The sequence below is a fragment of the Syngnathus leptorhynchus genome, chromosome 15 (assembly GCF_054491065.1).
Source record: "Syngnathus leptorhynchus isolate UIUO chromosome 15, UIUO_Slep, whole genome shotgun sequence".
NCBI lineage: Eukaryota > Metazoa > Chordata > Actinopteri > Syngnathiformes > Syngnathidae > Syngnathus > Syngnathus leptorhynchus.
In genome coordinates, this window is record NC_141209.1 from 3,456,514 (window position 1) to 3,468,543 (window position 12,030).

The following is a 12,030-nucleotide window of genomic DNA, read 5'->3' on the forward strand; positions in this document are numbered from 1 at the left end:
ATTTAACGGGTGACCCTGGGCTGCACGCGGGGTCCCCCCCGCCCACCGCCTGGGCTCATCCAGCCGTAAAATGAGGTGCGGGCCGGACCGGGCCGGTAATGAGAAGTGGCATTTTGCGCGGGATAACCTCGGGAAAATGACTTCTATAAATAAAAGTGTACCTTGGCTCAAGATGGTGCGCGAGGGGGCTTTCTGCTGGAAAGGTCATCTATTGCCAACTCCCCCCATGCAGTCTCCACGCTCCTGTTTTGCCTTCTCAGCCGCCTCTTTTATCTTTCCCCATCGTTTATACGGCATCTATCGGGTGTTTTGAACTGCATCAATACACCGCGTTATCATTCGGGTCGTGCGACCTTCACAATGGCGTTCTCATATGTCTCGTGATTTCTTCTGTGTGACCTTGGTCAGGCCTCCCGACATACGAGGCCGGCGTGTGCGGTTGGAGCTCAGACACACGCAAACATGCACCTTAAAGTGTTCATATTTTTGATGTAGTTGATGTGAAAATATATGTTCATACAGTTTTTTTTGTCAGACTAACATTTCTTTCTTCAGAACAATTAAGAATATTTTATATGTCGTACAATATGTATTATTTATAACAATAATATTTATGAAAATGGATAAAATAACAAGAATTATAATACTTGTATTTAAATGTAACTATGCTAGCAAACCAGAACGTTTCCACATAATATTAGCATGCTACTGTCATAAAAATATGAGTTTCTTCTCATAAAATCTGAACTTTTTAAGTCATTTTTATTCCGGCATTGTTCTTAGGAAATTATGATAATACATTATAAAATTACAATGAAAAAAATAATGACACATAAAGTGGACAATTAGTAGCCGCCTACATTCCCCTCATAGATCATAGCGGAATATGCACGTGGCCAATTTGTACTTTAATTGCTGTCCTTTGACTTTTTTTTTTTTTTTTTGCGTAAACTTACCGCATATGACTGGCGACCATTAAAACATGGAAATCGCAACGAGTGGCCCACGTTTTGAAAGCCGCATGCCCGTTCGATAGCTCACGTGTCAGTGCGTCGAAAAACAAGTTTGCTGTTAATTATCGTTTCCCGTCAGCTACACGCAGACACCTCTTGTAGTGCACGTCTGGCGTCGAGTCTGCGAGGTCTGCCAGGTGAGACGCCATTAAGGCCCGATCCTGACAGGCTGCAGGTAATGACGCTCGCCCACACTCATCCGCTCACATTTTTGTTTTTTTCTACCTTACAAGACAAGAAAAGTCGTGCTAATCCAAGCCTCGGACCAAGCAAACAATGCCAATTACCTCGTCCGAGGACGTTTTGTTCCACTTTGTCGTGGAAGATGAAGTCGTTAAATCTACAGTAGGTGCGGATTAAAAAGTGATGGCATAACAAGAGAAAATTGGCATGCGACCGCCGTTTCTTTCCGTTTCTGGCTGTGAAGTCATGCGGTGAGTTGAGTGAGTTGACAGGTGGAGAGCAGGAAGTGTAGGAGATTAAAAAAAATAACTACTTGGTCTAGGTGCCAACTCAAATGAGGCTTTCGCAAAGCACGCTTGCAAGAACACGTAGGCTATCATTGGGGCTCGCAGACAAAATGGAGATTGCACCGAGACAACGGCCATCCCCTTCCCGCTGTCACTAAATCAGATCAAGTCTCGTCAAGCAACAACGTGGCCGGTTACCTTTTTTTCCTGTGTTTTGGCGTTGGAGGTCTGTCTGTCCCTCAGGGCTGTTTTGTCTTCCCTCCCGCCTGTCTGACATCATCGACTGTAGCGTCTCCTGATCCGCCGGCGCTGCAATGAGACGACGTGACAGGCTTAATTTACAGTGTCAGGGCCTTTCAAAAAGCACCCCCCCCCCCCAAACACACACACACACACTACTCATCCTCCTCTGACAGCCATCCCCGCATTTCTAAATTAGCAGAAACATTAACCTTTCCGCTGATTGTAACGCGTTCCGAGGGAGGCAAATTAACTTGGGTTTGTTGGTGTCACTGTTTTTAAAGATTGACGGAGGGGATTGAAGCCAGGGGGATGGAAGGGGAGGGGGTTGATGCCATGTTTGTGATGACTGTGACATCGTCTGCAAGGTGCGCGAGCGGGTTAAGCGTCTAATAATTGCAGCCGCTCTCTCATTGCCTTCATACTCGTTTTCATTTCTCACTTATATTAATACGAAAGGCAAATGCGCGTCTTTCAGTCGGGGTGAAAACTCTCAAAATAGGACGCGAACAGCTTGTTGCAAAGCGTGTTTTGCGTCTATTAAGCTAATGAGAGGAAAGCACACAGATGGTGTTGTTTCGCAAACTCACAGGCTGCGAATCAAAATGTCATCACTGCCATAATTAGTGAGAAAATAACGCTAAAAGAAGAAAAAAAATAAAATAGTCATCGCTCATTCACGCAGCCTAGTTTTCCAGCTCAAACGGAAGTGATATTAAATAGCTTCTTCTTGTTCTGGTTTAAAAAAATAAATAAATAAGTGGGTGTTTAGGGGTGAAACAATGGCACTTGGGTAGCATATGCTGCACTTAAGCGCTGTGAGGCAGCTGCGGAGCTTTTGTGGAGCTGTCCTGGATGTGGGCCAGCTCCCAGAAGAAGAAGATGTGATTCCATCATTGGAGCCACTTCAAGATGGAGGACATCAGCCATGAGGATGATGAGGACAATGATTATGACGCATAGAATGAAATGAATGAAACGGTTTGTGTGCTGCTCCTACTGTTATGCGCACATTGGCCACCAGGTTTTTTTTTTTCAAACTAGTAAATGTATTTAAGGTTGTATCTAACTTTTACATTGTCATATATTTGCATTTATATCATCTTATTACTGTGAATAATACCGCATGTTAAATTTCAGCCACATTTTAGCCTAAGCAGCTGCACAAGATCTGATGTTGACTTTATTACTTTGTCTGTCAATCAAATGATCAGAAAAGTCTAGACTAGCCCAAGGCTAGAGTGTCGCTACCACCGCCACCTCGACAGCGTTTGATTGTTCACGCCACGCAACGCATCCCACGTAGACAACTCAATAGTAATAACGAGGCCCAAATGTAAGGTGATCCCTTTTTGTCTGACAGTCTTCATATCTGCGAGGTGAGCCCTCCAAATGGGTACAACAGGGTGTGAAGTTTTCAATAACTACGCCTTGCCTCGGGCCAGGATTAAAACAAATCTGTGCCCGGCCGGCGCCAAAATCTCGGATTACAAATCTGGAAGATGCCAAAGGGTGGTTTGAACTCATTGTTGTCATTCCAGGGCAATCACTTCTCACCTGTTCTGCAATTTATTTTTTAAGACAAAATATGGAGTTTATTGAAGCAGGTGAAATGTTGTAAACTAAATTATGTTAGCACTAGAGAATGAAATATTTGTGAGAGGAATCAGGGCGAGTCCTTTCATGACTTGACTACGAGTATTGACTTTGGCCTACAATCACGAGCGGGTAAGACGAGGTCTAAGGGCTTGTCCTAAGTGATTTCTGCCAATTACAAATCTGTCTGCGTGTAACCCAATCCGAGCACTTGAGTTCACAAGGCACTCAGACACATATTTTTGCATGCACAGGCATGAAAGTCAACATTCATGACACAGAAATGAAAGAACACAAACAAATGTATAGAGAGCGGGTTTCCTTTTTATAGGCTAATGATGACTGGATCACACACATGCACACACACACGGTCACACTCAGTCAGTGTTGCTCTACTGTCTGGTCATGACAGCCGAGTTTTAATTGGCCAGGGTTGGTGCAGCACGGGCCGCTGTCATGATGCTGCCTGGCAGTTTGGGTAAGGGAGGGGGAGTGCGCACACCCGCCCACCAAGGGCCCTGTCAAACGGCCCGCGGTCTCCACGGGAACCCCCTCTACGCCGCCGTTGGCGTACCGCCTCATTTAGGAGCGTGCAGACAAAGCGCCAATTAAGCGGGACTTTAAACAATCAAACGGAGTTCCTCAGGGCCCCCCTCTCAATCCCCAGACTCTCCGCAGGGCCACTAGGAACGACTGACAGCGATGCGCACACATAAATCTGTGCCTTCCATACACACACACAGCTGTATACATAGCTGGAATATGATTTCATTGGAATAATATGAGATCATCCCTTATATTTCCCCGTAATTTGCGAGTTGCCTCTTGAGATGAGGGAATTAGAAATCCAACATGAGTGAAAATACCTAAAAGTTCAAATAAACCCCATTTAGCTGTCCCAAACAAATGCAAAAATATGATTTGTTTTTCACAGAGGTTAAGGAACATCTGTTTATGTTATATTGTTTTTTTTAGCACGAAGCCAGCAGGCTGTCACAAGGCAAACTTAGGTGGTTTGGTTAAATAAACAATGTATAATTCTCCATGATTTGGGTTTACTTTAACAGTAAACTTCAACTGGGAATGGCAATAAACACCCTGAGGCATACATACTTTATTCTTTTTGGAATATCTGTTCCCTTTTAAAAAAAACAAAAAACAAATACAATATTTTTTTTAGCAGAGGATAAAGAATGCGTGCATGAGTTGTTGCAGTTTATGATGTCATCATTTAAAGGCTTATATAGTATATTGCAATATCAATGCAATTTTATTTTGCCTGTCAAGATCAGACAAAAAGTCATCACGCAAGGGGGCAGCTCAAAAAAACCAAAACAATGTTTTTAATGTATATTCTGTCTCGCTTGCTTCTTCCATATGGCCCCGCACCGGCGCAGCCTCCTGACAAGCCTGTGGCTAAAGTCCATCCATCATTCCACCCAACGCGCACACTTGTTATCAGCTCAGGCGGGCGCTGGGGAGAACCCGAACGAAAGCCTGGAATGGGAAGAACAGATTCCAGGCAAATTGCCCCGGCCTACCGCCTTCGACTATTTTGTCACACACCGGAGCATCATTTGGCTGTGGGATGTTTTATTTTAGATGTTTTTTTTCAGTGATTGCAATGACAGATTGGAGAATCCGAGGTTGGAAATGGGAATGTGCCAGAATGCAGCTGGTCCTGGAGGGGGAGATACACTCCACACAATGACGAGGAGGGAAAAAAAAAAAAAAAAAAAAAGACAGACGTGAGCTACACCTCAGCGGGATACAGACGGAATATTAACACTCCTGCCTCACACTTGTAATCATAACAGCGCAAGTGGACGTGCACGGTCTTGCTAAAGTACGTTTATAGAACGTCTCCGGTGATTTATTGGAAAAGGAAGACGAAGAAACGTCCCAAAACCACCCAAAAATATCACCTCGCTCTCATACGGTAGAAAAATAAACTCGGCTCTTAAGACCAGATGCTGCCTGACTTCACCATGTTTAGTCATGCCAGTATAAGCACAGACAGTTTACATTAGCAAAAGGGACTTACAGCCAGTCACAGAAAAAAAAAAATCCATATAATAATTGCTCACGCTTCCTTACAGTGGACGGACACATGATCCTTGTCGAAGGCTTCCTGGGAGGACAAGGAGCCCCACTTCCTTGTTGACTCGCTGTTAGCATGAATTATTAAAAAGGTGTAAGGAAAGCCTAATTAGGTGATGCATTTTTCTTTTGGGTGGCCCACCTTGTGTAAGCTTTCAGGATGCAGTAGACACAAACATTTTTTATTGTTATTTATTTATTGAATGGCCATTTCTATTGATTTCAATGGGGAGAAGGACGATTTGAGATGTTAGTCTGTTTTGAATGGCTCCTTGTAAAGAGTCAGTCGGCCATTTTGCCAGGAAAGAGGCTGAGGCCACTGTTGTGGTCAGAGCCGTCTCTCACGTGTCAATTGGGATGATGCGGCGGGGCCGGGGCGGGGTTGACGTGTTGGTTGTTTTTATGTCCAGCTTGGAGAGCTTTTTGTAACCTTCCTAAAGGCTTGTAGGGGATGTGTGGAAGGAGGGCAGCAAGGGGGATGTTCAACCGCAGCGTTGAGCCTCTTGTCCATCCAAGCCGACGACCGAAATAGACAATTGGGTGACACCGTTTCAACAAAATATCCACACATCAAATAATTTTAGAAATCAGAACTACATCCATCTTTCCACCACTGTGAATCATAATCATGGCAAAGTATTACGCGGCTATTTCCGCTAAGTAAAACATCAAGGCGCCTCATTCACTATGTATCCGTTTGCTCACATCTGAAAATAACCTGCAAAGCCAAAAAAAAAAATCAAAGCTGTTTATGGCCTTGTGGCTTGGAAGCTCGCTGGCTGATGTCATCCGGCGGAATGGCGTTAACCTCTCAGAGAGGGAATGGGAGGTAGATATGTCGAAAGGGCCCGTCCAAGATCAGGTTGCCATCCGAGGAAAAGCCGGCCAGTTCAAAGCCGATAGCATGCGCTCGCTTCTTCCCCCCTTGCGCTGTGAGTCATTAGGAACGGTGATGTAAAGCCGCGACGATAGCGCCGTAACTGAGCCGCCGATGATTTCCAGATGTGCCGGAACGTTAATGCATTTTCTCCGGCTAGGCAAACAGTTGCGATGGCAAGGAATAGCCGCTCGATTGTTAGGCAAACAGAAACCATAATACACACAAGCATATATTCTTTGTCCTCTGCAAAAAAAGATTTTTGATATTATTGCAACTTAATTGTGAATGTCTTCTGTTAAGATCATAACATTTATATAATAGAAATTGTTTATTGTAATACAAATTAATATACTGATTTTGTTAAAAATAAGAGGCAAGAGGATGTTGAAAAATGAAATTGCAATATTGAGGTGGGGGAAAAAAATATATATTTTTTTAACACTGTTCAGCCCTGGTTGTTTTTATACGTTGCAATTTCTATGAAAAAAAATATTACAAATATATTGTGTCTTTCGGGTGGCTTGAATGGATCAATGACATTTCCATTCATTTCAATGGAGAACGATAATTTGATCATTTCCAAAGTCGCAACTGCTATTGTTTAAAAACAGATGGCGTCAAAGACGTAATAAGCCTATCAGTGTAATATGTTTGGACCCCGGTGTTTGGAATTCCCAATAAATGTGTTGTGAGTGCAGCCTGGAGGGGAACGTTGGAGTAAAGTGGAGTGTGTATGTAGTGGTGAGGGGTAGGGGGGCGGGAGGGGTCAAGGGGCGTGGAAGAGAGGCTCATCAATCACCTGGAGGTGACACACAATGAAATCTGACCGCGGCCCGAGATGTTTTAATACAGCATCCATTAGAGCCCTCAAATAAATTGCAATTTGGAAAACAGAACATAACAGCGGCCAAGTTTTCCTCATCCATCTTGCTGCCGTGTCATGTAATGTAATTGCGTTGTTAATTTATCCAACAAGTTCCTCGCTTGGCCATTTCATTCGCATTGCTTAATTTCCCTGTAGAGTACATTTTCTCTCTTTCGCTCCCTCCCTCGCTCCTCGTCCTCTCCGCTAGGCAGAGTAATGTTTCTGCTTAGCGTGGCATTAGTCCAAGGGCTAATCAAAGCGCCCGAGTCGGTGACACTTTATCAATGGACCGGATTGGCCGACTGCCTTGCGGATCGGATCCGAGGCCTCCGCCAACCATCGACAGTCTGCTAGCGGATTACGTCCATACTATTGACAGAGTTTCATTTAAATGCGTGCCGGCAACACAGCATTGTTTAGGGTTATATTTTCTGGCCCCGTCACCTGACTGGGGCTGTTTTCGAGGTTTGGCCTTGAAGGGGATCGTGGTGAATGTGTGGCGTCAGGCCCGCAAGGGCTTGACGAGATCAAGAAGCTCGATGTGATCAAAGGATGACAGGGCGAGAAAAAAGGAGGAGAGCCCACCGACACAAAGCATTCTTTGCCCCGGTTCCCTTGTGGAGGTTTTCTACCGGCTGATCGAGAGCGAGGGAGTGACGTGAACCCCGCCCTCAGTCATAGTCCATTTCGGCAACTTATGAGTCCATTATATCTGACACGCCAGGATACTCGACAGACCAGAGCAGATAATTGACTATTTTCTGATTTGTCCGGGAATTATTTTCCATATTTTCGTTCATCCACCATAAAGAACATATAGGTATTTTTCATCAGCGATTTTTGAAGAATATTTGGGGTTTGTATTTCATCTTTTCATTTCGTGGACCCCTTGAGATATCTGTGTCCTCCCCATTGCCCCCCCCCCAAGGAAAAAAATCCTAGCTCCATCAATGACCAGATATAAGATAAGACAAACAGATTTTTTTGTTTAAAAAAATGTGCCTATAATTGGAAAAATGGCTCACAAATTGATCACAACGTACGTTGTCATGCGTTTGACAGTTCATATCCTGAAAGACTGCAGGATCTTGTAACTTCTTGACAAATACGGAAAGTAACTTTAAAGCTCCGACCGCACACGAACAGATTTATCTTCATTTCTGGGGTATTATCTGACGCTACGATGCAGATTTGCCGGAGATGAATGTCAACAACCGCCTTGGAAATCATTCTTTACCTCCGTGCGTTGGTCTCGCGCATCTGTATTGTGTAAAAGGCAATCATAGATTCATTTATTTTCATTTCTTACACAATCCCACACATCCATCACTTTATATCTTTTTTTCTTGTCTTTTTTACAACTCTGACCAAATAGTCAATGAAAGTGGAGATTAAAACAAATTGTATTTAAAGATAGGGAAGTGTCAAGGAACAATGGGTTTGTTTGTAAAGCAACTATTTGAGGAAATACACAACAGTTCTTTTCCTCATTTGTTTACTCAACCAACTTGGGAGCACGACCTTGAAACTCACAGAGTAGCCTTCGCCCTCTCCCCCCTCCTCATATTCCCAACCTTATAGAAGTGCGGAAAATGACATCTCAGGAGGAAGAAGTTATTGTGAAAGATGCTTCCTTTTCATGAGGTGGGTGGTCTTCAGAGCGTGAACCCCCCCGCTCAAGATGACTGAAAGGGCAAACAAGCACTTGCAAGTCCGTCGTCATCCTGACAGGTGAATTTAAACATTGACAAGTTTGAAATCTAACTTCACCTCTTATGCCCTCGTCTAGGCCCATGAGATGAAAAGGTGAGCAGATGAATTAGTAAGCATGTTTTTCCTGTCAACAACACAACGCGGACCAATTAGATCCGATGCGGCAGCTGTATCGAAAAGTTTCCGTTTTGCTTGCTTGCTTTGTCTGGCTGAGTTGTTTTCAAATCATTCTCTCATTCATGATCATGCATTTCAGTGGAAAAAGTTGCTTGGAAATCCAAACGTTCAGAGTGGGCATGAAATTTGGCATTTTCTAATTGTAAAACCGAAATGAGAATTCAAAACATTGCAATACCCTCAAAGTAATCTTTCTGATTGGAGGCCAAACCAGTGAATTTGGAAACCGAATGGTCCACGAGGGATCAAGATGGAACTTTCTAAAAGGGTAGGCAAACATTTGAAGCTCAAACTTGACATTTAGTGTCCTTATCCATCGGGAAATCATCTGGCTTCAGGTGTATCAAATGTCCGCCAACCTTTAAAATGCGCTTCTAATTGAATTTGCAATCAACTTGGGTTTCAGCTCGGGTGAGTCTAAACTAATTTTATCCTTTGCAATGCTCCTTGAGAGAAATGAAACATTTCAATCCAGTGAAAAATCTATCAAAGGTATTGACACTTATGTTACAGGCGCGTGTTTCTATCCTTCTGCAGCTACTACTCAACAAGCCTCATTTTTAACCATCAGCCTTTCACGACCTCCTAAATCTTTGTGAGGGAGACTACAGGCTGGTAAAATGGTTATGACCTCTTTATATCTTTTATGGACTCCGAGGCCATCTCATATGGAGAAGGTGTGGGGGGGGGGGATCAATGTAATTTTAGACTAAAAAAAAAAAATCAATAGCATCTACAATACATGCCAAACGACAGGGACTGCTCACCTCATCAATCCTTTATTGGAGTTGAGATGACGTGCAATGAATGCAAGTTTGATGAAAATCATAAAAACTTCTGATATGACATTAATGAGAGATTTTGCAAAGGGGAATTATTCCATTTCAGTCCAACTCGTAGATTTCAAAAGATTTAACGTGCAAAACAGAAATCTAATGTATAGCTTCAGATAACATTTATTATCCTTATTATTCATTTGTCAGACCAGACCAGAAAAAAACTATAATACAAACACCCATAATCAGTATTGTTCCACTTAGTACTAATAATGATGCACAAAGAGACCATTCAAGTTCTTGCACAGTCCGAATTCCCTCAAAAGGGACACTCAGCCCGGGAGAAGAAGGGATTAATGAGATAGATTTATCTTTTTTTGCCATTACACATACACTATTGTTTTGTCTATATACATTCTGTATCGCCTTGGGAGAGGGTTGCTTCATTGAGTCCGATAGATCAGTGAGGTCCGACAACACCACTGTATTTCCCCATAGACAAAAAAAAAACAAAACACCAGTCTAGTCGTTCACACATACACATTGGTTAATAAATGAATATTATTATCTAGTATGAGACAAATAATTTGATCGACTAAAATAACATTACAATTACAATATTGGGTATGTTAAAGACAAACATATTATTCTGAATACATGTTGCTCAATTTAATACTTAATTGACGCAGATTTGTTTACAAACATAGTTGTCAGCTAGCCAGTTAACGATTGAGCTAGCGACTAACGTAACAGTCGAGATTTTCATTTAGTGCTCCATCTTCTTAAACAAAACAGACAGATGAGACTCAAATGATTTACAACCAGTCACAAATCCAATTCAAAACTGTCCATTCACAAAAACTGTCAGCTAACAACTTAGTTAGCTAACAGCTAACCTAGCAAGAATTTTTCCCCCTAAGTCCTTTTGTTCGCAAATGTTTTCCAGCAAACCAATTAAGTGTGAGATGCTTTTGTCATTAGACGTGCCAATATTTGAAAATAGACGTAAGCATGCCCTGTTCGAGCACATCTCCCCAGCACCTGTTTGAATAGTCAGCTGCTAAAAATGAGCGGACACCCTGTAATTACACACGCAATGAATCATTCACACACCATCCTCCACATCGCATAGCGTCCTGGGTGGCAATCACCCTGTGAACCCGGAGACGAGAAGGTGCGCCGCTAACAGGTGAGGATGCGGCTTTCAGCGCGCCGCAGATCGAGTTTCGACAGAATCCTGGTGAGTGCAAATTTTCCACATTCAAAATGCCTCCCCCCCACACGTTCCCCCGTAACGGGCCGGAACAAATCAGGCGCTAATGTCAGAGTCCTTGACCTCCCGCTGGTAATGGTCTCTGTTTCCAAAATACAACAAGAGAATCGTTAGCTAAGATTCTGATGTTTTAGCAGAGAATATTTTTCTCTTTTCACAGTATCAACAAAGACAATTACATTGTGACTTCCTTTCCTTTGCCATCAGCAGGTTAACTAACTATGAAAAACCTCTCACCGCAAACGATAAATCACTCATTGGGCGCTTTGTCATGAGCCGTCAACTTAAGCGCCTTGACAAAGTCACGTTTGGATCTTTAGGTACGAGGGAACGCACCCCTCGGGTGTCGCTATAAATGTCCTGGTATCGCTGCAATTGCAGGCCGCCATTCATTGTGCTGCGTGCGTTCTAATCTGTCCATTCAGACCCAAGGACAATAACAAGTGGATTGCGTGGCACGGTTCTATTTTGCTGGAGGAGGCGCAATGCCACCCACTCTGCACGCCATCTTCTGCTTTGTCTCACCTAAATTCCAAACCAGCTTACAGTAGATGTCAGAAACTATATTTAGCCAAGTCCTCTCAGCTGTGAGGAATTCCCAGCATTCCGTAGCAAAGAGGGCACAGCAGGGTTACTATAGGCTGGCAGGGCTCATTATAGTTATTTTTTAATTCCATTAGTTATCATTTGTTCTTGAAACAGGTATTTTTCAGTTTTCATTTTGATTATTTTCATACCGGAGCAAGTTTACTGTATTTGGGAATTTGTCAACAAGAGAGAAGACATTTTAGACACGTTAGAAGCGGGTCTCAGTTGTGGCGCAGGTGGTGTAAGGAGATTTTTGGTGGACTTGATCACTCTGAACAAATCTTATTAAAAGTTCCCAAGTTCTGCACACTGCAAACAAGCTGTTTGCCACCCCTCCTA

The 12,030-nt window shown here is 43.1% G+C and overlaps 1 protein-coding gene across 9 annotated transcripts in view; it reads right to left on the bottom strand.

Moving 5' to 3' along the window:
- Positions 1 to 12,030, bottom strand: part of dph6 (diphthamine biosynthesis 6) — a 136,214-nt gene that overhangs the window by 51,088 nt on the left and 73,096 nt on the right. For all 9 annotated transcript variants that reach the window (XR_015068373.1, XM_085932735.1, XM_085932734.1 and 6 more), the window contains one exon: positions 1,682 to 1,792. The gene's annotated coding sequence lies outside the window, so the exon portion shown is untranslated. The remainder of the gene's footprint in view (positions 1 to 1,681; positions 1,793 to 12,030) is intronic.